Below are 24,187 nucleotides of genomic sequence, written 5' to 3' on the forward strand. Positions count from 1 at the left end.
ACTATAGGGCAGTGGTGGCGAACCTATGGCATGCATGCCGCAGCAAGCACACACATCTCTCTGTCAGCACATGAGCCAAGTGTACAAATTGTTTTTTTCTAAACTAAAACCTCAATATTCATGTTTAATTGCAGTGTTGGTACTTTGCAATAAATACATGGGTTTTGAGTTACAGTTTGGGCACTCAGTCTCTAAATGGTTCGCTACCACTGCTACAGAGACAAGTCCATGCTAATAGCCTTTAATTTTCACAGCAATCCTATTTTATAAATGAAACAAACAAAAAATTAGGAAACCTGCCCAAGGTCACAGAGGTAAGTAGAAGACCTAGAACTTGACCTGATCCTAAATAAAACCCTATGCTCACTAAACTATTAATTTCCAGGTTTCTATTCCAAAGAAGAATATTTACTTGGAAAGTAAGAAAACAAGGCTGGGGATTTAGCTCAGGAGTTCCGCTGCCTGCCTCACAAGCACAAGGACCCAAGTTTGATCCCCGGTATCAAAAAACAAAAACCAAAACGAAAGTAAGACAACAGAGAATAGGTAAAAGATGGCTAGAGATTAGTTTCACTCAGCAGGCAATGACCTATTCTCCACAGGGAGGAAAATAACCATAAGTGTTGAAGCACAGACAAGCAGGCAGGTGGGCGGGCAGAGGGACAGAGACAGGGACAGGGACAGGGACAGGGACAGAGACAGAGACAGAGACAGAGACAGAGACAGAGAGGAAGGGTGGGGGAGGATCGCCTAAGCAGAGAGAGATAGCCTAAACTACTAGAAGCAAGATTCATCTGAATTATCCCCATCTATACCAGTTCCATTAGTTTTAGCCTCCATGTGATAAACAGGATTATGTATCACATAGACCTGGAAAAGTATGTTATCTCTAAATAATCCAAAGGAGGCAAAGGCCAATTTAGAAGACCAGCCCTTCTTAGCTGCTGAGAACTCACTCAGCCCTCTCCACTTCAGGAGGAGGTCTATGACCTCCACCTTTCCAACGAAAGCCCTTTACTTCTCCAGACCTAGATTCAGACTCCTGAAAAGGCTTTTAACACTTTAGGAACAAGAGGTGGAGCCATTGGCAACTAATGCCCACCTGTGCCAATACTTTTTTTTTTTTTCCCCATTAAGTTTATTGGTACATTTTAGGTATAAAATACATCTACATACATCATTAGGATCTTGTACCATTACATGAGTATCCTCGTTCTTATTTTGTTCCCCTTCCCTTGCCCTCCCTTCACTCCCTCCACCCTTCCCTATTTGCAAAGATTTTGTTTCCATTTTTTTCCTTTTCTCATATTTTTTCTTTTCACTTCCTTCCTTTCCCCTACCCCTCCCACTTCCCCTGCTCCTTTAGACCTTTACATCCTATTACACAATATCAATTATACATTTTTAAAATTACAATATCAAGATCTAAGAGACAGTACCACAGATTTTACAGAATTTAAAAGGATATAGAAAGCATATTTCAAAAATGTTTCGAAATAAATTTGACAGCTTGTACGAAGTACCTTGGAAGACAAATTAATGAAACTAACTCTGGAGGAAATATAAAATTTCAATAGCACCTATTAAAGAAAGTATATTCCTAGCTTGAAAACCTACCTATATGACAACAAAAGGCTCATATACATTTTAACTGATAAATTATATCAAATATTTAAAGAAGAAAAAAAAGGAACACTTCTCCCTTCATTTTAGGAATTCAACATTGTGCTAATCCTAGAATAATAGAAGAAAAAAGTATGAACATAGATAGAAATTTGTTTAACAAAACAAACTATTAGAAGTCAGATCTGGCAGGATGTAGAAAGTGGTTTTATGATACGGATGGCAGTGTTGGTTCAGGATTGGAAGATCCACCCCCCAAAAGTCATCATTTTAACAGAGGAAAGGAAAAAGCCACATGATCCTGTCACTAGTTGGAGAAAAAGTATTGGACTAAATTCCACAGCTGTTCGTGGTAAAAGCTATTAGGAGACTAGAAGTAGAACAGAACCTTCTCAATAGATTAAAGACATGTACTCCATACTTCCAGTGAGAATACCTTATATGAATGGAGAAGATACAATGCTTTTTCTCCTTAAAGTGGGGAACAAGGGCAGATAATGCTTACTCTTCATCTGTCCATTAAACTTTGAAACATAGGCCCAACCAAAATAGTCTGGCAATAAAATGACACAATTAGGGTAGGATTGGCAAGGTAGAAGCAATATCTTTATATGTAGATGAAATGATCATCTACAGAGAAAATAGTAAGAAATCAATACTTTTTTTAAAAACAAAATTATCTAAGGGAGAAGGGGGAGGGAAAAGCCTAGATTTCTTAGGAGATATCCCAGCCCACCACTCTGCTCTTCTCTCTAGAAATGCAGAAAGGAGGTTACCCCTACAACCCTTAGGCTACCCCATTAGACTTGTCCAATGGGTTTAAAAAAAAAAAAACTTTCTTTCACTGAGATGTCCTTTAAGACTTCAAACCACTCAATCTAGTCATTTCTAAGCTTTGTTTTAAAGCCTCAAAATCTTTTTTCCAATCAAATCTTACAGTAACACTAATATTTAAACAGGTAAAAAGAACTTCTCTGGAAGAAATGGAGGTGAGTAAATTCACTTCATCAGGCTCTTCCCACTTCCCAAACTTACCCTAGTAGCCTATGAGGTCCTAAGAAATCCTGAGACTCTGGTTTAATACCCCCATATATTTAAGGAAACTTGAAGGAGACAGAACATGACTTAGAATTGGTCAGAAATGCTAAACAAAGTTACAGCCACATGTACTGCCATCAAGGCTAGCCAGTTTCTCATTTCATCACACTATTCCTTTGAAATTGGTCACATGAAAATGAACGTAAAAAGAGTTTTTGGAAGCACTAAATACTGGAGGCATATGGAGTTTCCTTAGCTAATTTTCTCTACAGACCTGTGAAGACAGTTTCACTAGGTAGCACCCGATGGCAAAGAAATCCTCTGGTGTTTCAATCCTTACTAAAGTGTCTGGTTGTTTGCAGAAACTGACATAATTATGTTACTAACTTAGAAAGACTGCTAGTAGATAAATGAGACCCAAGAGACTTTTGAAGGATTCCTTGCTCCCTGTATACCCAGAAACCATCTCTTAAAAACACAAGGGAATTCTCTCCATATCCACCAAGCCTGGAACATGAAAACAAAACCAGAACTTGCTTATTAAGGTTAGCTCCTTAATAAATGATGTAGGTAGCTCAAAGTTTCTCTATCACTGTGGTAGCCAGTTTCCAAGATGATGCCTAATGATCCCTGCTTCCTGGTATTTGCATCCTGTGTAGCCCTCTCCCATCAAATAGAAGGGTGGGTCTATGTGACTAAAGGAATACAGCAGAAGTGATGGTATGTCACTTCTGAAGTCAGATTATAAGAGAAATTGCAGCTTCTATATTGATTGCTCTCTTCTCTCTCAGATGACATCTTTAGGGACGACAGCTACATTTACTATCCTCTCACTCTTATCATGAAGTTGTTCCAATTTGAGGTATAAATGCAATTTCACCTTTCTATTCCTTTAGCTTCCTTTGACATTTGATGCTAATTCAAGTTGGCAGACTAAAAACACATTTCCCTATGTTCCTTCCCAAAACACAGTAAAAACATAAAAAGGTATAAAATTCAACAATAAAGAGAATGGGTGAAGGCACATCAGAAGGTGAGAAATTTCAACAAATTTTTAGAATACAGACAGTGAGTGAAAGAGTAGTGACTTAAAAAAGAAGGGCAAATACAGCTGTAATCTAGAGCTAACAAACTCTCTGGACAGCAGAGATGTGAGCTTCCTAGACAATAAAATTACTTCATCTAGAATCATTGGATTAAAACACATAAAGAAATAAGCCTAGGGCCAGGGATTTAGCTCAGTGGCACCATGCCTGCCTTGCAAGCGTAAGGTCCTGAGTTCGATCCCCAGTACCAGAAAAAAAAAAAGAAAAAAGAAATCGGCTTAGAAAATATAAATCAATTTCTCAAAATCACACACCACTGACAACAGCTAGAACCTAGTATTTTATTTTTGTTACCTTTTTTTTTGGTACCAGGGATCGAACTTGGGACCTTGCGCTTTCTAGGCAGGCACTGGAAACACTGAGCTAAATCCCCAGCCCTTTGTTACCCTTTTCATGCTACAAATGCTTAAGAGAATATAGGATAGCCCCGGATTTTTGAGACCTTTTATCAAAATAGGGCCGGAGATTTAGCTCATTGGAGCTGCCACCTGCCTTGCAAAAGCAAGGTCCTAAATTCAATCCCTGGTACCAATAAATAAATAAATAAAATAAAATAAAATAAAATAAAATAAAATATAAAAAGGGTTAATGTAGCTCAGTGGTAGAGGACACACATGAGGCCTGGGGTTCAATCCCTAGTACCACGAGGGAAAAAAAGAATGAATCAAGAGTCCACGCCACAAAACAAGGAGGCAGACGTGTTTCCCAAGGTCTGCTTTTGGCCCTCTTTACCAACCTCGAAAAAAATCCCTTGTGTTTGGGCCCTTCCTGGTTAAAAACTCAAGCTGTTGAGATGGGAACCTGAAGAACCCCATATTCCACTGTCTGACTCTACAGCAGTTCTGAAAACATAGGTTACCAGTACCTGAGCAAAAATATAGCAAAGCTTGGAAGCAAAAGATTTCAGAAAGCACTAACACTGTTTCAGGTCAAAGCTGAGCTCATCCACCTGCCCAAGGCAATGTGAGAAGCAGCTTTTCATCCCTTTTTAGAACAGAACATGCTCAAAGGTAGGTGTTGTTACATCTGCTAACCAGCTGAAAAAGATTCATTTTCAAATGCCAAATTATAAGACTGCCTACAATTCCACTTAATATGCAGCAATTATGTGAGTGGCACAGCTTTTTCCTTCCCCTTCTACCATATTCCCACTTGACCTCTTGTCCATCACTACATTAAACACATTTATATACTCAATTTGCATGTCTGTGACACGCACAGAAAGAATACTGAGGGTCGGGGATTTAGCTCAGTGGTTCCGCCACCTGCCTCATAAGCCCAAGGTCCCAAGTTCGATCCCCGGTATCAAAAAAAAAAAGAATACTAAATTGGAAGTGAGAAGAATAGTTCTAAACACAGCTAAGGCTTTGGAGTCAACAAACCAGAGTTTGAATCTCCCATTACCAGCCATGAGGTAATAAACCACTTTATCCCTCTGTACCTCAATGACCTCTTATGAAAATGGGCATAATACCTATGTCAAAGAACTGTTGTGAAGATTTAAGTCAAAAGATCTACTTGGCAACTTGTATAGCAGTCAGACGTTCAATATGTTAATTTCCTCTTTTTCTCTTGGTTTGTTTGTTTTGAGATAAGGTCTCCCTATGTATTTCAGGGTGGCCCTGAACTCACCATGCAGCCCAGCCTGGCCTCAAAATCACAGCAATCCTGCCTCAGCCTCCTGAGTGTTGGGACTACAAGTGTGTACCACCATCTCCAATTTCCTCTTTTATTGATCACTGGGGTATGCTAGGTACTTTTAACCTCAGAAGGACTGATTGTTTTGAAGAAATGTTCAGGGAGTTACAGGATATAAGAAAAAGTAATTGTAATATAATACAAAATATACAGTACAATACATGCTGTCAATTAATTTAAAGGGAAATCTCCCTTCTGTATGTGATAAAATAACCCAAGAGCTCAAGAAACCAACTCTTAACTACTTGTTAAAGAACCTAGGCTTCTCTTCCTCTTTGGGAAGAAGACTTTACTTGGGCTTTTTGGTGCAACCAGGTTTGAGGAAGGTGCCTCTGTCACTTCCTGAGGCCTTGCACAACTCAATTTAACCTCAAAAGGGAACACTAGCCCACACACAGGCAATGCACTTTAAGGAAACTAGGCAGTGGGCTTAAAGAGAAAGGGGCAACAGGGCTGCAGAGCATTTGAAATATCAACTATGTGTTACTATGTTAACAAAGGAAGTTAAAGAATGGAACAGTTGCATGACCATTACCTCAATCTTTTGAGTTATCAGAGGCCACAGTCATTCAGCTAATGATTCATCATATATATTAAAAACCAAAAAAATGAAGCTCAGAGAGGAGTTATAAAAGGTAGCACCAGGCCTAAAACAACACTTTACAGTTTAGGCAGGCTTTTTTGCTTGTATCACCTTGCATTTCCTCAAGATAACAGTGAAGATGTTATTTTCCCAATGAAACATAAAGATCTTTCATTTGTTTCTTTGTTTATTGGTGTTGCTGAGGACTGACTCTATACCTCGTGCATGCTAGGCACACACTCCACCACTAAGCCACATTTTCATTCCCTTTTTTTTTTCCTGAGTGGGATCTCACTATGTTGCCCAGGATGGGATGGTTTTCCTACTATCTAGCAATCCTCCAAATTCAGCCTTCCAAGAAGCTGGGTAATAGTTCTAAACATAGCTCAGGCTACAAGTCCATGCCTAGCTAAGATCTTTAAAGTATTTTCTTTTTTATTTCATTGATTATATAAAAAAAGAAAATTTCCTTGAGAATTGGGGCTTCACAAGGCAAACATTATGGACCAGGAAACAGTTTAATATTCTCAACCTAACTGCAATTGCACTACTTTTTTTGTTTGTTTGTTTGAGACATGGTCTCACTATGTAATAGTTCAACTTGGACTTAAACTCACTATGTAGCCCAGGTTGGCCTCAAACTTGTGGTGATCCTCCTGCCTCAGCCTTCCAAGTACAGGGATTACAGGCATGCAACACCATGCCGGCTTCAACCGCACTACTCTTTGAGTCTATGACTCTCCAATGTCTTAAACATTTAGTGAGAAATACTCTCAGGATCTATGCTGAGAACAGGGAACACAAATGTGAACCCCCACAGTCTCTACCTTTAAGGAGACCCATTCTGGTCAGGTTGACAGGCATGGCAATCAGTGATTGTCTTTTAGTCATAAACTTCTGGGTTTAAATTCTGGATCTACCCTTTAGTTATTAAGGTAAGTCATTTCTTTCAGCTAAACTCCAGATTCCTTATCTGTGAAACCTAGAACAGTATCATCAGTCTAACTCAAAGCATTACTTATGAGTACTTGGTAAGATGACATATTTAAAGCACTCAGCAGTATGTCTAATCCACAGTATATAGTCCACTTGTATTTACCAAAAACAAGACTCAAAAACAGACTTTCGGATCACCTCCAGCAACCCCAAAGGGAAACAAGATGGAACAATCTGATACTCAACCACCTGGACTCCCTGAACTGGCAACAAAAGAGGATCTGGGAAAAATGAAATCAGAAATAATTACTCAGATAAGAGCAAAGATTTTGCTCATGGTGCAAGACATGATTAATAAATATAGAGAGGACACAGATAAAAAAATAGAGGATCTGAGGAACATGATGGAATCCCAACATAGGAAACAAATGGAATCCACAAAACAGATGCAAACAGATTTCCAGGAGATTAAAAACTCCATCGAAAGTCTGTGCAGCAGAATGAACCAACGTGAGGACAGAATTTCACATATAGAAGATAAGATTGCAATCAGTGACCAGGAAAAGAAAAACTGCTTTAAAATTGTAAAGGAACACAAGAAATCAATCCAGCAGCTGCTAGACGATGCAAAGAAGAATAACATAAGACTGATTGGAGTCAATGAAGAAAGAGGACAGAATGCAGATGACATAAAAAAACTGTTCATAGAAGTGATGGCAGAAAACTTCCCAAGCAGGGGAAAAGAACTTGACATACAGATAAGTGTGGCATATAGGACTCCAAATAGCCTTGATCAAAAAAAAAATCTACACATAGGCATATAATAGTTAGGATTCCAGAAATCCAACAGAAGAACAAAATTCTACAAGCAGTGAGAGAAAAGAAACAAATCACATGCAAAGGAAAGCCCATCAGAATCACAGCAGACTTCTCAATGCAAACCCTCAAGGCAAGAAGAGCTTGGAGTGATGTATTTCAAGCCCTAAAGGAAAACAGCCTCCAACCCAGATTGCTGTACCCTGCAAAACTATCTTTCAAAATTGATGGAGAAATACGATACTGTCATGATAAAGAGCACCTCAGGAACTTCACGAATATCAAACCAGCACTCAAAAAAATTTTGGACAATATCCTAGGAAAAGACAATGAGGATGAAAACCCCAGGAAACCCAGCAGAATGAATCCACTGGCCGTGACAAATTAAATGCAAAGGGGGAGAATCCAACAAAAAGAAAAAGTCATGACAAGGCTTTTAAAATTTTTAACTTTATCTCCCTGAGTGTATAATTCAATCTTGTTATTGTACTGATCAGTATTTTTCTGATTCTAGAGTTGTGCACCTTTCCTACTGCTGTACTGGCTATTTATCATCTTCTTATGTCTACTTTTTAATTGCGTTGTCTGTTAATGAGCTCTAAGAATTCTTTATATATTCTGGTCAGAGGCTTTATGCATTGTAAATATGGTCTGTTTAAGGACTACTTTTCATTTTAATGATGTCATTTCAAGTTCTAAATTTTGAGGGAATCTCATTTATCAATTTTTTTCTTTTATCCATCATGTTTTTTGTATCCTAAGTAGTTCTTACCTGCCCTGAATTCATAAATATTTTCCCTTATAATTTCTTCTTAAAGTTTTATACTTTTAGGCTTTCTTATTTAGGTTCATAGATCCCTTCAAGTTATTTTCAGGTATGCAAAAAAAGGGTTGAGGTTAATTTTTTATATACAGATACCAGGTGTTCTAGTGCCATTTGCTGAAAACACTATCTCTTCCTCAGCTCTTGAATCGAGTTTATATTCTATAAAATGCTAATGTTAAATAATCTTTCAAAACTCAGTGGACCATATATGTGTGGTTCTATTTCTAGATTCTGTTTTATTCAAATGATCTATATGTCTTTCCTTACACCAACACTGCCTTGATTACTATAGCTTTAGAAGAAGTCTTAAAATTAGGTACTAAACGTCCTCCAACACTGTTTTTGTTTTTGTTTTTTTTAACTTTTCTAGGTCCTTTGCACTCCTACATAACTTTTAAATTTCAATATCCAGTTCTTCATTTATAGCAAGTATACACAGACCTGAATTTTTATATATACCTTGTGTTTTCTAATCCTGCTAGAGTCAAATACAAGTTCTAGGGGCTCCTAGAGATTTCTTAGTATTTTCTCTGTAGATGATCATTTCATCTACATATAAAGATTTTGCTTCTACCTTGCCAATCCTACCCTAATTGTGTCATTTTATTGCCAGACTATTTTGGTGGGGACTAGGTTTCAAAGTTTAATGGACAGATGAAGAGTAAACATTATCTGCCCTTGTTCCCCACCTTAAGGAGAAAAAGCATTGTATCTTCTCCATTCATACAAGGTGTTCTCACTGGAAGTATGGAGTACATGTCTTTAATCTGTTGAGAAGGTTCTGTTCTACTTCTAGTCTCCCAATAGCTTTTACCATGAACAGCTGTGGAATTTAGTCCAGTACTTTTTCTCCAACTAGTGACAGGATCATGTGGCTTTTTCCTTTCCTCTGTTAAAATGATGACTTTTGGGGGTGGATCTTCCAATGCTGAACCAACACTGCCATCCCTATAATAAAACCACTTTCTAAATACTGCCAGATCTGACTTCTAATACATTCTTTTGTTAAACAAATTTCTATCTATGTTCATACTTTTTGCTTCTATTATCTTTATCCAGTTTTAGGATTAGCACAATGTTGAGTTCCTAAAATGAGGGGAGAAGTGTTCCTTTTTTTTTCTTCTTTAAATGTTTGATATAATTTATCAGTTAAAATGTATACAAGCCTTTTGTTGTCATATAGGTAGGTTTTCAAGCTAGGAATATACTTTCTTTAATAGGTGCTATTGAAATTTTATATTTCCTCCAGAGTTAGTTTCATTAATTTGTCTTCCAAGGTACTTCTTAGAAGCTGTCATATTTATTTCAAAACATTTTTGAAATATGCTTTCTATATCCTTTTAAATTCTGTAAAATCTGTGGTAATGTCTCCTAGATCTTGATATTGTAATTTAAAATATGTATAATTGATATTGTGTAACAGGAAGAAAAGGTCTAAAGATGCAGGGGAAGTGGGAGGGGTAGGGGAAAGGAAAGAAGGGAAAAGAAAAAATACGAGAAAAGGAAAAAAATGGAAACAAAGTCTTTGCAAATAGGGAAGGGTGGAGGGGGTGAAGGGAGGGCAAGGGAAGGGGAAACAAAAAAGAACCAAGATACTCATGTAATGGTACAAGATCCCAATGATGAATGTAACTGTATTTTATACCTAAAATGTACCAATAAACTTAATGGGAAAAAAAAAAGTGAGGGAGCTGATTTATAAACAAACTTGCCATCTCCACTTTAAAGTAGTTTTTTCCACTGCATCTCACATTTTATTCTAATAATAACCCTGTGAGGCAGGTAAAAGAGGTATCAGCATAATCCCATTTACAAACAAGAAAACTGAGGCTTAAAGGAGTGATATTATTGGGCCAGGGATTTAGCTCAGTGGTTCCACCGCCTGTCTCGCAAGCGGAAGGTCCCAAGTTCGATCCTCAGTACCAAAAAAAAAGTGATATTATTTTCTCAGGAACAAGTCATTAAATGGCAGGACCACGATTTGTACACAGATCTCCTGTCTTCCAATCCAGGTTCTTTCCACTAACCATCCCCATTCATCCTAAATTATGCTTTGAAGAGAGGTCTGGTGAAAGTATACTTAACAGGGAGTCAGAAATGCTGAAATACGGTCCTGACTCCTTAACTTATATAATATTGAACACATTATTTTTCCTTGCTCGGCCTGTTTTCCTGTCCATAAAATTATGATGTTGGATTAGACAGCCCCTAAAATCCCCTTCAGCTGGTTATCTAAGTTTTAATTAGTACCAAGTTTATAAGAAGTGGTTTCTCTGGTTTCCTTACCATCCAACAATAATTTTCTAAAAGAAAAAAAGAAAGAGAACTGTATTTATAGTATAAAAAAGGTGGGAAGAGCTTGGCACTACAGAGTAAAAATTACCCATTCAATTTCTTTTTTTTAATATACATAATTTTATTACAAATTTTTTTTTAAAAAACACAAAATGCAACATCCTAAAAAAACCCAAAACTTACTATTGGTACTAGTTCCTGCAAATTTGCTGTGCTACCACTCACATGAAAGAAACCATTAAATATTTAGGAACATTCAACATCAAAAGCTTTAAAATCTAACTGTATGTAGTAGCTCCTCAAAAAGCTACAACCTGAATTTTTTTAAAAAGTGTTTTTTCTACAAAGAATTGTATCAGCTATACAAAAATCTGTACTGTTTTTATACTGAAGCTAATGTTGAGCTGCACTTGAATTCACATTCTCAACAAAACAATTGCCTAAGCACACATATACTCCACATGCCATTACAGGACAGGCATTTATTCTTCATCTTCACCCTCCTCCTCATCTTCCTCCTCCTCCTCATCTTCCTCCTCTTCCTCTTCCTCCTCATCTTCTGGTTCATTCTTCTTCTTTGAGCCTGTTGGCCTACCGGGACCCTTCTTTCCTGCTTCACTTTTGCCCTTGGCACGGTATGGAGCAATATCCTTTTCGTATTTCTCCTTTAGCTTAGCTACTTTTTGCTCATATGGTTGTTTATCTTTGGCTGACTGCTCAGACCACATTTTCCCCAATTCTTTTGCAGTATCTCCAATGGACAGCCCTGGGTGTTCACTTTTGATCTTTGGGCGATGTTCACAGCAAAACAGGAAGAAGGCAGACGATGGTCTTTTGGGTGCATTGGGATCTTTCTTCTTTCCTTTCTTATCCCCACCCTTGGGAGGAACGTAATTTTTCATCTCCCTGTCATAGCGAGCCTTGTAACTCTTGGGCATATCTTCAAACTTCGACTTTTCCTTCGCTGACATGGTCTTCCATCTCTCCGAGCACTTCTTGGAGAATTCGGCAAAGTTGACCGAGGAGTCGGGGTGCTTCTTCTTGTGCTCCTCGCGGCAGTTCTGCACGAAGAAGGCGTACGAGGACATCTTGCCCCGCGGCTTGTTAGGGTCCCCCTTGCCCATGGCGGCGCGGCCCGAGGGAGTCTGCGGAGATTCTTGCCTGGTGCGAGCTTTTCCTCAGTCCCGCAGAGCGGCCGAGTCCTACTACGACGCTTCCTTCCTAGGGCTCCGGCGTGAAATGGTTTCTATCCATTCAATTTCATGCCTACCTTCCTCAAAATCCCTAGATAGGGGCTGGGGATTTAGCTCAGTGGTTATGCCGCCTACCTTGCAAGTGTAAGGACCCAAGGTCGATCCCCAGCACCAAAAAAAAAATCCCTAGGTAAAGACAAAGGAAATGCTACATGCCACCTAATAACATAATCCTGGTATATCTAATAACATCCCAGGTATGCCAAGGAGTGAAAAGTGTGTTCGTGACAGGGTGCTTCTTCCCTCTGCTGGATTTACACTTCCATTCACTAATCTCTTCCCAGGTTAGGACACAGCTCTGTTCCACTTACAGCAGACCAGTCTTATGACTTCAAATCCCATCAGATCTAAACAATTTACAAGTGACTTTTAACTAAACAGTATTATAGAACAAAAAAATTATACTTAATCCCAGACATAAGTTTTTCCATGCCAAGAAATAAGAAAAGAGAAAAAGTGGAATATGTTAACACAAATTCCCCATCTGTCCTAGTTTCTTTAAATATAAGAGAGTCCAAATTGATTCTAAACATCTTTCCCACTGCAACCTAAGAAGTACTCCATATTTAGAGAATGTGAATGTATAAAAAACAAAAATTTGAGGGAAAGGGCATAGTGGCACAAATGAAAAAGATGTCACAGAAGAAAATAAAAAGGAATGATTTATACTGCCAAGGCAAGACATAAAATGTGAATGCTCACATCACCCTGAATACATATAAGAGTAAAAACAAATCTCTATATCCTTATGACAGCTGAGGTAAATAATTCACATAGTGCCACAGGATAAGACCACAGAGGCAGAACCCATGTTCATGCAACTAAACCACAGCTGAGTGGAATATGATCAAAAACCCAAGATCCAGAACACTCACTGAGAACCAGGAAATTGTCTTAAAAGACACTCCTAAGGAAGAATGTCTTCCCATGTTCCCAGGATAAAATTTATACTACTTTAGCCAAGCATCACCAGTCATATTCTGCAAACATTATTAATATGCTAAATGATGAACTAGGCATTCGCGTTTAATTCTCTAAACATCCTATGATTATATTCCCTATTTTACATAGAGTCTGAAGTTCAATTATGATAAAGAGAACAAGATGAAAATCCAATCTCTTTACTCCAAGTTATATATGTTTTCTACCATATTTATATTATAATCTTCATTGTACAGGTCCCTCAGAATACATTATCCAGTTTTGTACAGCACAACAACCTTGTAAAATAAACATACGAGATTCTTCATGAACTAGTTTCTCCTACCATTACAGTTTTAAAGTGGTGCTCTTGGCTGCCTACCCAGCATCCATTCTTCCCTTCCTCCTTCCTCACAGAGCCTTGATTTTTATCAGGTAATCATCCCTCATCAGCCTATGTTATTTAAGCAGTTCTCAAATTTTATTATGCAATCAGGATCACCTGGAGGATTAATAAAAACACAAATTCCTAGCCCACCCTCACACCTAGAGTTTTTGACTTGTAGGTCTGGAATATGGCACAAGAATTTGCATTTTGGGTTGGGAATGTAGCTCAGCAGTCGGTGTCCACACCTGCCTGGCAACCATAAGGTCCTGGGTTTAATTCCCGGTATCAGAAAAAAAAAGAATTTGCATTTTCACAAGTTCCCAGATGACCACATTGAAAACCACTGTTCTCAAGAAAAGCTGATCCCATCCACAGCTCAAGGGTGGGTCCTGATTCCACATCCAAATCAAAAATGGTAATCTCACTCCCTTTGCCAGTGCTTAGTTCTTGAACAGTGATTAACCAATCAGCAACCTAGCTTATCCCTGGAAACTCTTACAGTTTGGGGATGAGCAAGTATGTGTCATTTGACTAAACAGAAACTGTTTGCCTATTTGGGGGGATAAAGTCTGTAGCTCATGCACATTCTACACAAACACACATGCACATGCACACACAAACTGCCACCATCCACTGATGAGCAAAGAAGTGTACATACCCAATTGCTTATATCAACTAACTTAGTACCATGATGGAAACCAGCTTACGGGAAATGTAGTACAAGTATGGCATAAATTTCAACACTATTTACACAAAATTTGAGTCAGAATTTCTACTAATGGGACTCCACTTGCTGAATTTAGTACTAGAAGAGTACCAGCCACCTGAATATTCTCTACAGCACAATCTGTAAAATGGTTTGCACAACACTTATTTCTACCTCCTAGTATAGATTTAGGATCAGTACTACAGGGGTTAGCAACCAAAAAATTTATATTTTCTTTTTTTTTTTTTTTTTTTTTGTGGTACCAGGGATCGAACTCGGGACCTTGCACTTGCAAGGCAGGCAACAGCGCCACTGAGCTAAATCTCTGGCCCCTAGATTCTTTTAAGTCAGCTTTCTAAAATTTATTATTGGTACATTTTAGATATACATAATGATCACATTCATCATAGCGACTTTGTATCTGTACATTATGTATCTTGCTTCTGCTTTTTTTCCCATTCGCCTCTCCTTCTTTCAACCCCTTTCTCTCATTTACAAAAGCTTTGTTACCATTTTTTCCCTTCTATTTATTTCTTGTCACTTCCTTCCTTTCTTCCTCCACCCTCCCTTGTTCCCCTTCTCATTTGAACATTTTCTTCCCATTTCCCAATACCTTTTACACTTTCAGTTTCTCACACCAGAGAAACAACGCAGTATTTACACGTGTGTCCGATGTATTTCACTTAACAGTATGGTGTCAAGGTGCATCCATTTAGCTAGAAATGGCTCAAGTTTATTCTTCTTTATGGCAGAGTAGTACATCAGTGTATTAAAAAAAATTCTCTTTATCCATTCATCAGTTGATGGGCATTTGGATTGTTTCCAAGATGTAACTATTACAAACTGTGCTGCTATAAACATGGGTGTGCATGTATCACTGTGCTAAAATGCTTTTAATTCTTTCAGGAAGATACCAAGAAGGGGAATAGCTGGGTCGAATGGAACCTCTAGTTTTAGTTTTTGAGGAATCTCCACATTGACTTCCACAGTGGTTGCATCAGTCTACACTACCACCAGCAGTGCAGAAGGGTTCCTTTTTCCCCACAGCCCCGCCACCATTGCTATTGGTTGCTTTCTTGATAACAGCCATTCTTTCTGGAGTAAGATAGAATCTCAGCATTGTTTTAATTTGCATCTCTTGAATGACCAGTGATTTCATTTTTTCATGTATTTGTTATTTCTACTTCTTCATCAGGGAAGTGTGCATTCATTTCAGATGTCCATTTTGGGGCTGAGTCTTTAAATCTGGGGGGAGTCTGATTTTTTTGAGTTCTTCATATATTCTAGACTACTATCTTTTGAGGAACAGCTGGCAAAATTTTTTTCCCACACTGTGGGTTGTCTTTTCACTGTTGGTTTCTCTTGCTGTGCAAAAAACTTTTAATAAAATTTTTAATAAGATTTAATGAATAAGTTGATTCTTTGTGATATTTCCTGGGTTTTGTTCACTGTCTTTGCCAACATCGATGTCTTCAAGAGTTCTACCTATTCTTTCCTCCAGCAGATTTAGTGTTTGTTTTACTATTTAGATCCTTGATTCATTTCAACTTTAGTGCATGGTGAAAAATATGGGTCTAGTTTTAATCAACAGCATATGGAAAGCCAGTTTTTCCTGCACCATTTATTAAAGAGGCTATCTTTCCTCCAGTGAGGGTGTTTGGTTCCTTTGTCAAAGATAAGGTGGCTGGGTATGTCTGGAGTTGTTTCTCCATCTTCGAATCTGTTCCACTGATCCTTGGGTCTGTTTTTTTGCCAGTACTATGCTCTTTTTATCACAGTAGCTTTGTAGTATAGTTTCAGGTCACAAATTGTGATGCCCCCTGCCTTGCTTTTCTTGTCCAGAATTGCTTTTGCTACTCTAGGACTCTTCTGGTTCCAAATGTATTTTAGGATTGTTTTCTCTAATTTTGTGAGATATGTTATTGTTATTTTGATTGGGATTTTGCATTAAATCTGTATAACAATTTTGGAAGTATAGACATTTTCACTATACTAGTTCTTCCTACCCAAGAACAAGGGATATCTTTCCATTTTCTGATACCGTCTTCAATCTCTTTTTTCAGAGTACTGTAGTTTTCCATGTAAAGATCTTTTAGTTCCTTTGTTAGATTGATTCGTAGGTATTTTATCTTTTTGGATGCTATTGTGAAAGGTGTTGTTTCCCTAATTTCTCTCTGTGAATTTGTTATTTACATACAGGAATGCTACTGATTTTTGAGTGTTGACTTTGTATCCATCTACGCTACTGAATCTCATTATTAAATCTAGAAGTCTTTTGGTAGAGTTTCTGGGGATCATCTATGTAAAGTATCATGTCATCTGCAAATAATAATTTAACTTTTTTCTTTCCTATCCTTCTTTCTCTTGTCTAATTGCTCTGGCTAATGTTTCTAGAACTATATTGAATAAAAGTGGTGACAGTGGACATCCTTGTCTTGTTCTTGATTGTAGAATGAAAGCTTTTAGTTTTTGTCCATTTAGCATGATGATGGCTGTTGGTTTGTTATAGATGCTTTTATCAGATTGCGATAACAACCATCTATTTTCTGTAGGGTTTTTATCACGAATGGGCACTGGACTTTGTCAAATGCTTTTTCTGTATCTTTTGAGATGATCATATGGTTTTTGTCCTTGGCTTTGTTAATATGGTGTATTACATTTATTGATTTGCATATGCTGAATGATCTCTGCATCCCTGGGCTGAATCCTACTTGGTCATGGTCTACAATCTTCTTGATGATTTTCTGCATTCTGTTTGCCAGGACCTTACTGAGGATTTTTGCATCTATGTTCATTCTGGAGATTGGCCTGTAATTCTCTTTTTTAGTTGGATCCTTCTCTGTTTTTTGTATCAGGTTAATGCCCACTTTCAGGAATGAATTTAGGAGTATTGCTTCCCTTTCAATTTCATTAAAGAGTTTAAGAAATAGCAGCATTAGGTGTTCTCTAAATTTCTTGTAGAATTCAGCAGTAAATCCATCAAGATCTGGGCTTTTGTTTGTTGGTAGGTTTTGTGTTTTGTTTTGTTTTTGTACTGGGGATCAAACTCAGGACCTTGCGCTTGCGAGGCAAGTGGCAGCACCACTGAGCTAAATCCCCAGCCCTGTTGGTAGGTTTTTAATAACATCTTTAATTTCATTGTCTGATATTTGGTTATTCAGAATCTTTACATCTTCTTGACTCATCTCTGGTAATTCATATGCATCTAGGAACCTTATAAATGGGATTTAAGTTCTGCTACATAGACGCTCTCAGACTAGACAGAGATCTGGTACTTAAATTAGTGAGGGGTATGACTGGACACAGGACACCCCTTTTGGAGCAAAGGCAGCATCTACCCATTATGGCAAAAGCTTCCTGATTCTGGCAAAATGGTATCTCTTAGGAGCTCACTTTTTTAATGTAGTTTGGGAAGTTTGTTCCTTTTTTCAGGCTGGGTTCATTTCCTCAACTCTCAGAGAGATTATTTTTTCCCCCATGCTGGGGCTCAACCCACATGGCAGGCAAGCAGTCTACCACTAAGCTACCCCTACCCCTCAAAAAGATTTTTTAATCTCTCTGATATTCTTTGATAAACTTTTGAAGTTGCTAGAATGTATTCTGTTGCTTGCCCCTATTAATAAGAACCCTGACCTGACACAACCTTGCATTAAAGATAACATACAATAGTCCCATAACACCTGGCCCTTTTGGTTTTCTTTGCATCAGTATTTCCCTTGATAAGGAATGTTCTCCCTCAATATGACCCAATTTGCAAAAGTTATACATTTCCTCTATGATAAAGAGGACTGGCCAGAGAGGAAAGAACAAAGACTTGACAGAAGTGACTGGGCCCTGAAGAAATAAGCAGTGTGTCATTTGGAAGAAGAGGGAGAGGGAGGAAAAACTTATTGCAAGTGTAAAGAAGAACCTTTAAAAAGGCCATGAGGTGGGGCTGGGGATTTGGCTCAATGGCACCGCGCCTGCCTTGCAAGCGCAAGGTCCTGAGTTCAATCCCCAGTACCAAAAAAAAAAAAAAAGCCATGAGGTGCTCCAGCCACTAATAACTATACTCAAAAATTTATAACATCTTAAGAGTTGAGAATGATGCTGCAACATATACTAGTTCTTGCTCAATAAATTAATGTTGAATCCAACTGTTTTTTACAACTAGTTGTCAGTATTTACTAAGCATTAATAATTGTGTCCAAAAACTACTATACTAGGAACTATGGGGAGATTGTTAGAGCAGAGGTCAGTTTTCCCTATTCTCAAAGGCTTAGAATACAGAAGTAAACAAAGATATCTGAAGAAAAATCAAGGATGCAACACAAAAATTATTTATAAAAGTAAAAAATCATAAATACATAACCGTAAAGAAAATATTCAAATCATTAATTCACCAAAACTTACTAACCCTCTACCAAGCGCTAAAAATTGTTCTAGGTGCTAAGGATATAGGGAAGCAAAGAGATAAGGCCCAAGCTTTCACAAAGCTTCCTAAAACTCTTTCAATTAGGATATAAACCTTGTAGCCTGGTGTGATGGTGCATGCCTGTAATTCAACACTCCGGGAGGATGAGGCAAGAAGACTGCAAATTAAAGCCCAGCCTGGGCAACTCAACAAGACCTTGACTCAAAATAAAAATGGGCTGGGATATAACTCAGTGTGAGGGTCCTGGGTTCAATCACTGGGAGGCTGGAGGGGGCGAATTAAGAACAAAGATCAAGACAGGGCTGTAATTAAAGTGCTGGTTGTTTAGGATCATTTTATCTTCTCTACTCTGGAATAATAATAGCCAACACTTGAGCTCTTGTTGTGTGTCAAAATCTGCTAAGTGCTGTACAATTACTACCTTATGTAATCCTAATAACAAGCCTATGAAATACTATTACTGTAGTATCATTTTAAGGATAAAGAAACTAAAACTAGGAAGGTTAACTTCTCCATATCACATAGAAAATGGTAGGGTTATGGGTTTCAAAGTTAGGTCAGAGGCAGAGGTTTAACATCTATGTAATACAAAGGATAACAATATATTTACACAAGACCCAGCTTGGTTGAAATGAGAAGTATAGAATTTAGCATGAGTCTTTTTTGCTTTTGTTTTTGTTTTTTCTTGTCTTTTTTTCTTTCATGAAATGAGGTGTTAGACTCCCAAAGCCAATGTCTTGTTCCTCTTCTCTTTCTACAGTTTCAAAAACAATATGAAAAGGTATGCAGGTGCCTAGACCATGCTAGTGAAAAGGTACTATGGAAAGTGCCATGATGGAGCTTAGCCACTGGCTGGGACCTTGTGTTTCCAAGGCTTCATTAAAGGACACACATTAGCATTACATTAATTGATAGAAACAGCTGTAGTACAAACCTCCAGCAGACAGGAGGCTAGAGGCATGGGGAACAAAGGGAGAGCAGGAAAGCAATGATTGGCTGACCTGGTGCTGTCTAGGTCAGGCATAGCATTTGGTCCCTCTGCATTTCTAAATTCTCATGAATGTGGATGCCTAGGCAGCAGCCCAAAGCCTTTCTCATTTCCATCTCAATCTCCAGGAAGAATTATAATGAGAACAAGAGCTACTGAGGCAGAGAACAGATTCTGAATACTAAAATGCATACTAGGCAAGAATGGCAAAAAGAAGAATGAGAGGTTTTCCTTTTGGACAAAGTGTACCAGTCAAATTCAAAAGCATACCATGTATCTACCACACAAGCTCTTAACTATCCAGTACTGTATTTTTTTAGGAGCTTTTCCAAATTAATTCAATTATTTTTCATTTCTTCATTCATTCTTGCACTTATTAGGTATCACAGGGATATACTGAATAAGGAATAGTCCCACTCTCGGGGAATTAAATCTAATGAGGGAAACAGCATACACAGAGGGGATTCTTCAGAATAACTAGTACCCAAAATACCACTTAAACTTAAATGACAAAGGACCAAATTTTCTTGTAAACGTTTTCCCCTCCCCCAAAGTTGATTTGAGTCTTTAATTTGGAAGGAGCTCTAATTCATCAAGTCTAAAATAATTTTGTGTAATTATTAACAAAACTTAAGTTATTACTGTTACTAAGGTAATTCTTAAAGACCATCTGTCATTTCACATGTGGCTTTCAAAACACATCAATAAGATCGATTTGGTAAAAATATTCCATAGCTTCACCAATTTTCCCCAGGGGGCTCTCTTAATCCTTTGCTACTTAAGTCACTGTCTTCTGAATTTCCTGTTATGCTGATACCCACATTTTCATTTGTGTTTTAAATTCAAATTAATTTTAACTGATACATGAAAATACAAGAGGTTTTTTCCTGTCTTAAAGTATTCTAATTTTACCTATTTCTTATTTGTCTGTCTGTGGTTTGTGTGTGTGGCTCAAACCATTCTCCAATATCACTTTATCTCAACTTTATAAAATTTTTCAATTTTCATTTTAGAATCTATTTACACCATATTATTAATGTTAAATCATCCTGCCATTAGAAAGGCATTTAGTGACAAAAAGGATGATGAGGCAGACTCTAATGGAGAGCAGAGAGAAATGTTTGAGTGGTGCCTGACTTTATAAGTAATCACTCCCCATGGAGCACAATGAACTCCTGTACATCTAACAATGCAAAGGATGAGAAGAGTGCTGTGGAAACTCAAGAAAACTTAGTATTTGTAGAAGGAGTAAATTATTTTATTCAATCACTCAACAAATATTTACTGAGAATCTACTACATGCCTGGCACAGTTCAAGGTATTGAAGATATAACAAGGTACAGGGACTGCGGATTTAGCTCAGCAGCACAGCACCTGCCTGGCAAGCACAAGGTCCTGAGTTCGACCCTCAGTACCAAAAAAAGATATAGCAAGAAACAAAACCAAGCACTATCCTCTTGGAACTTATAGTCACAAAAAAGTGGATAAGGATTGGGAGGCCTACGTGGAAGAAATGGCATCCAAGATGCATCCTGAAGAATGAAGAGTTTTAATAGCAGAAAGGAAAAAAGAACTCGAGGCTAAGGGAATGAGATAATATGATATAAAACTGAATAATCCCAAAAATACTTCTAGGAAAATGGAGTAAGGTCAGAAAAGATGAGGCTAAAGATGTAAAGTTCCCTGACTACCAGCAATGTCACCTTTGGGAGAACAGTTACAGCACCAGAAAAATTACTCCAGGCAGAATAATAGATAAATAAGAGAGAAGACTGGTTGCTAGGACACTTGTTAAGAGGCTATTAAAAGCCCGGAGAAGAGATTATTACAGTCTAAACCGGAGTAGAAGGAATAGAAAAATAGAAACAAATTTGAAAAAAACAAAAATTCAGAGATAAAACTAGCAAGGCTTGATAATCCATTTTATTAGTAGTATGAGTTTAATTCACCAAATATTTACAGAACTATGTTCCAGGTACTGTACTACATAATGGAGTGCAATGGTGAACATTAGCTTTCACTCCACTGAACAGAAAGTCTAGACATGTAAAACCAGTATAGTATTACAAATCATTATAAATGTCATTACAAATAACTATAAAGTACCTTTAAAGACTTTAAGCAAAGACTTGACTTAAAAGATTATTGTAGGCCGGGGATTTAGCTCAGTGGTTCCGCCACCTGCCTCACAAGCGCAAGGACCCGAGTTCAATTCCTGGTACCAAAAAAAAAAAAAGATTACTGTAGCTGGGTGGAGTAGCACACATTTGTAATTCCAGCTACTTGGAAAGCTGAGGCAGGATTTAAATTCAAGGCTAGTCTGGGCGATACAGTGAGACTGTCTCAAATTAAAAAGGCTAAAGTCCTCTGGGTTCAATTCTCAGGATAGAGGGGGAAAAAAGGTAGTCCAGGGAAGAGACTATGAGCTTAGATTATAGGAATGACAACAGAGAAGAAAGGTAGATGGTATCAAGAAATACACAGAAAGTACAGCTGACAAGACTGAGAATGGAGCATACATTTATACACGGAAGGTAACAGAGAAGTGGTAGGGAAGACTTAAATTTCTGGTGTGACCAACTAGAAAAAAGATATCACTTACTAAGACAAAATAACTACGCCCAGACCAGGTTTGTAGGAAAAGATCAACAATTAAATAGTGGATCTACCAAGCCATTAACTGGACACAGGGTCTACAGTTAAGGAGATTTAGGTTAGTGCTGTTTGAAAAGTACCGAAGTCACTATGTATATGGTGTTCAACAGCAGAAGAACAAAAAAGATCAAGTAGGAAGAGCACGGTATAAGACAAGAAGAGGATCTCTCCCTTGGGACATTCTAACATTTAAAATCAAGGCTGAAAGTCAAGAAGGTAGATTCCACGCTCCTAGAGCAGAGAAGGTGAGCCAGTCCCAGCACCCGGGAGGAGGCTCCCCAACTGCCATCCCATGCTCCTAGGGCAGAGAAGGTGAGCCACACAGGCGCCAGAAGCACCCCTCCACACCCGGGGAAATGAGAAGACACATAAACAAGCCTCAAAAACAGACTTCCGGATCACCTCCAGCAACCCCAAAGGGAAACGAGATGAACAATCTGATACTCAACCACCTGGACTCCCTGAACTGGCAACAAAAGAGGATCTGGGAAAAATGAAATCAGAAATAATTTCTCAGATAAGAGCAAAGACTGTGCTCATAGTGCAAGACATGATTAATAAATATAGAGAGGACACAGATAAAAAAATAGAGGATCTGAGGAACATGATGGAATCCCAACATAGGAAACAAATGGAATCCATAAAAGAGATACAGATTTCCAGGAGATTAAATACTCCACCAAAAGTCTACACAGCAGAATGAACCAATGTGAGGACAGAATTTCACATATAGAAGATAAGATTGCAATTAGTGACCAGGAAAAGAAAAATTGCTTTAAAACTGTAAGGGAACATGAGAAATCAATCCAGCAGCTGCTAGACGATGCAAAGAAGAATAACATAAGACTGATTGGAGTCAAAGAAGTAACAGGAGAGAGTGCAGATGACATAAAAAATCTCTTCACAGAAATAATGGCAGAAAACGTCCCAAGCAGGGGAAAAGAGCTTGACATACAGATAAGTGAGGCATATAGGACTCCAGCTAGCCTTGATCAAAAAAAAATCTACACATAGGCATATGATAGTTAGGATTCCAGAAATCCAACAGAAGAACAAAATTCTACAAGCAGTGAGAGAAAAGAAACAAATCACATGCAAAGGAAAGCCCATCAGAATCACAGCAGACTTCTCAATGCAAACCCTCAAGGCAAGAAGAGCTTGGAGTGATGTATTTCAAGCCCTAAAGGAAAACAGCCTCCAACCCAGATTGATGTACGCTGCAAAACTATCTTTCAAAATTGTTGGAGAAATACGATACTGTCATGATAAAGAGCACCTCAGGAACTTCATGAATATCAAATCAGCACTCAAAAAAATTTTAGACAATATCCTAGGAAAAGACAATGAGGATCAAAACCCCAGGAAACCCAGCAGAATGAATCCATTGGGCTTGACAAATTGAATGCAAAGGAGGAGAATCCAACAAAAAGAAAAAGTCATGACAAGGCTTTTAAAATTTTTAACTTCATCTCCCTAATGAGTGTATAATTCAATCTTGTTATTGTACTGATCAGTATTTTTCTGTTTCTAGAGTTGTGCACCTTTCCTACTGCTGTACTGGCTATTTATCATCTTCTTATGTCTACTTTTTAATTGCGTTGTCTATTAATGAGCTGTAAGAGTTTTTTATATATTCTGGTCATAGGTTATATGCATTGTAAATATGGTCTGTTTAAGGACTACTTTTCATTTTAACAATGTCATTTAAAGTTCTAAATTTTGATGGAATCTCATTTATCAATTTTTTTCTTTTATACATCATGTTTTTTGTATCCTAGGTGGTTCTTGCCTACTCTACATTCATAAACATTTTCCCTTATAATTTCTTCTTAAAGTTTTATACTTTTAGGCTTTCATATTTAGGTTCATAGATCCTTTCAAGTTATTTTCATGTATGGAAAAAAAGGGTTGAGGTTAATTTTTTATATACAGATACCAGGT

At 37.8% G+C, this 24,187-nt stretch overlaps 1 protein-coding gene and 1 pseudogene across 6 annotated transcripts in view; both read right to left on the reverse strand.

Moving 5' to 3' along the window:
* Pak1 (p21 (RAC1) activated kinase 1) overlaps positions 1-24,187 on the reverse strand; it is a 167,540-nt gene that overhangs the window by 121,632 nt on the left and 21,721 nt on the right. The window lies entirely within an intron of this gene.
* On the reverse strand, positions 1,442-23,370 carry LOC147828063 (high mobility group protein B2 pseudogene; annotated as a pseudogene). Its single transcript, XR_015451497.1, has one exon. The product of XR_015451497.1 is annotated as a high mobility group protein B2 pseudogene (transcript).

Source organism: Heterocephalus glaber, unplaced genomic scaffold (genome assembly GCF_053883595.1).
Source record: "Heterocephalus glaber isolate CG9 unplaced genomic scaffold, H.glaber_assembly_v1.0 deba00001428, whole genome shotgun sequence".
NCBI lineage: Eukaryota > Metazoa > Chordata > Mammalia > Rodentia > Bathyergidae > Heterocephalus > Heterocephalus glaber.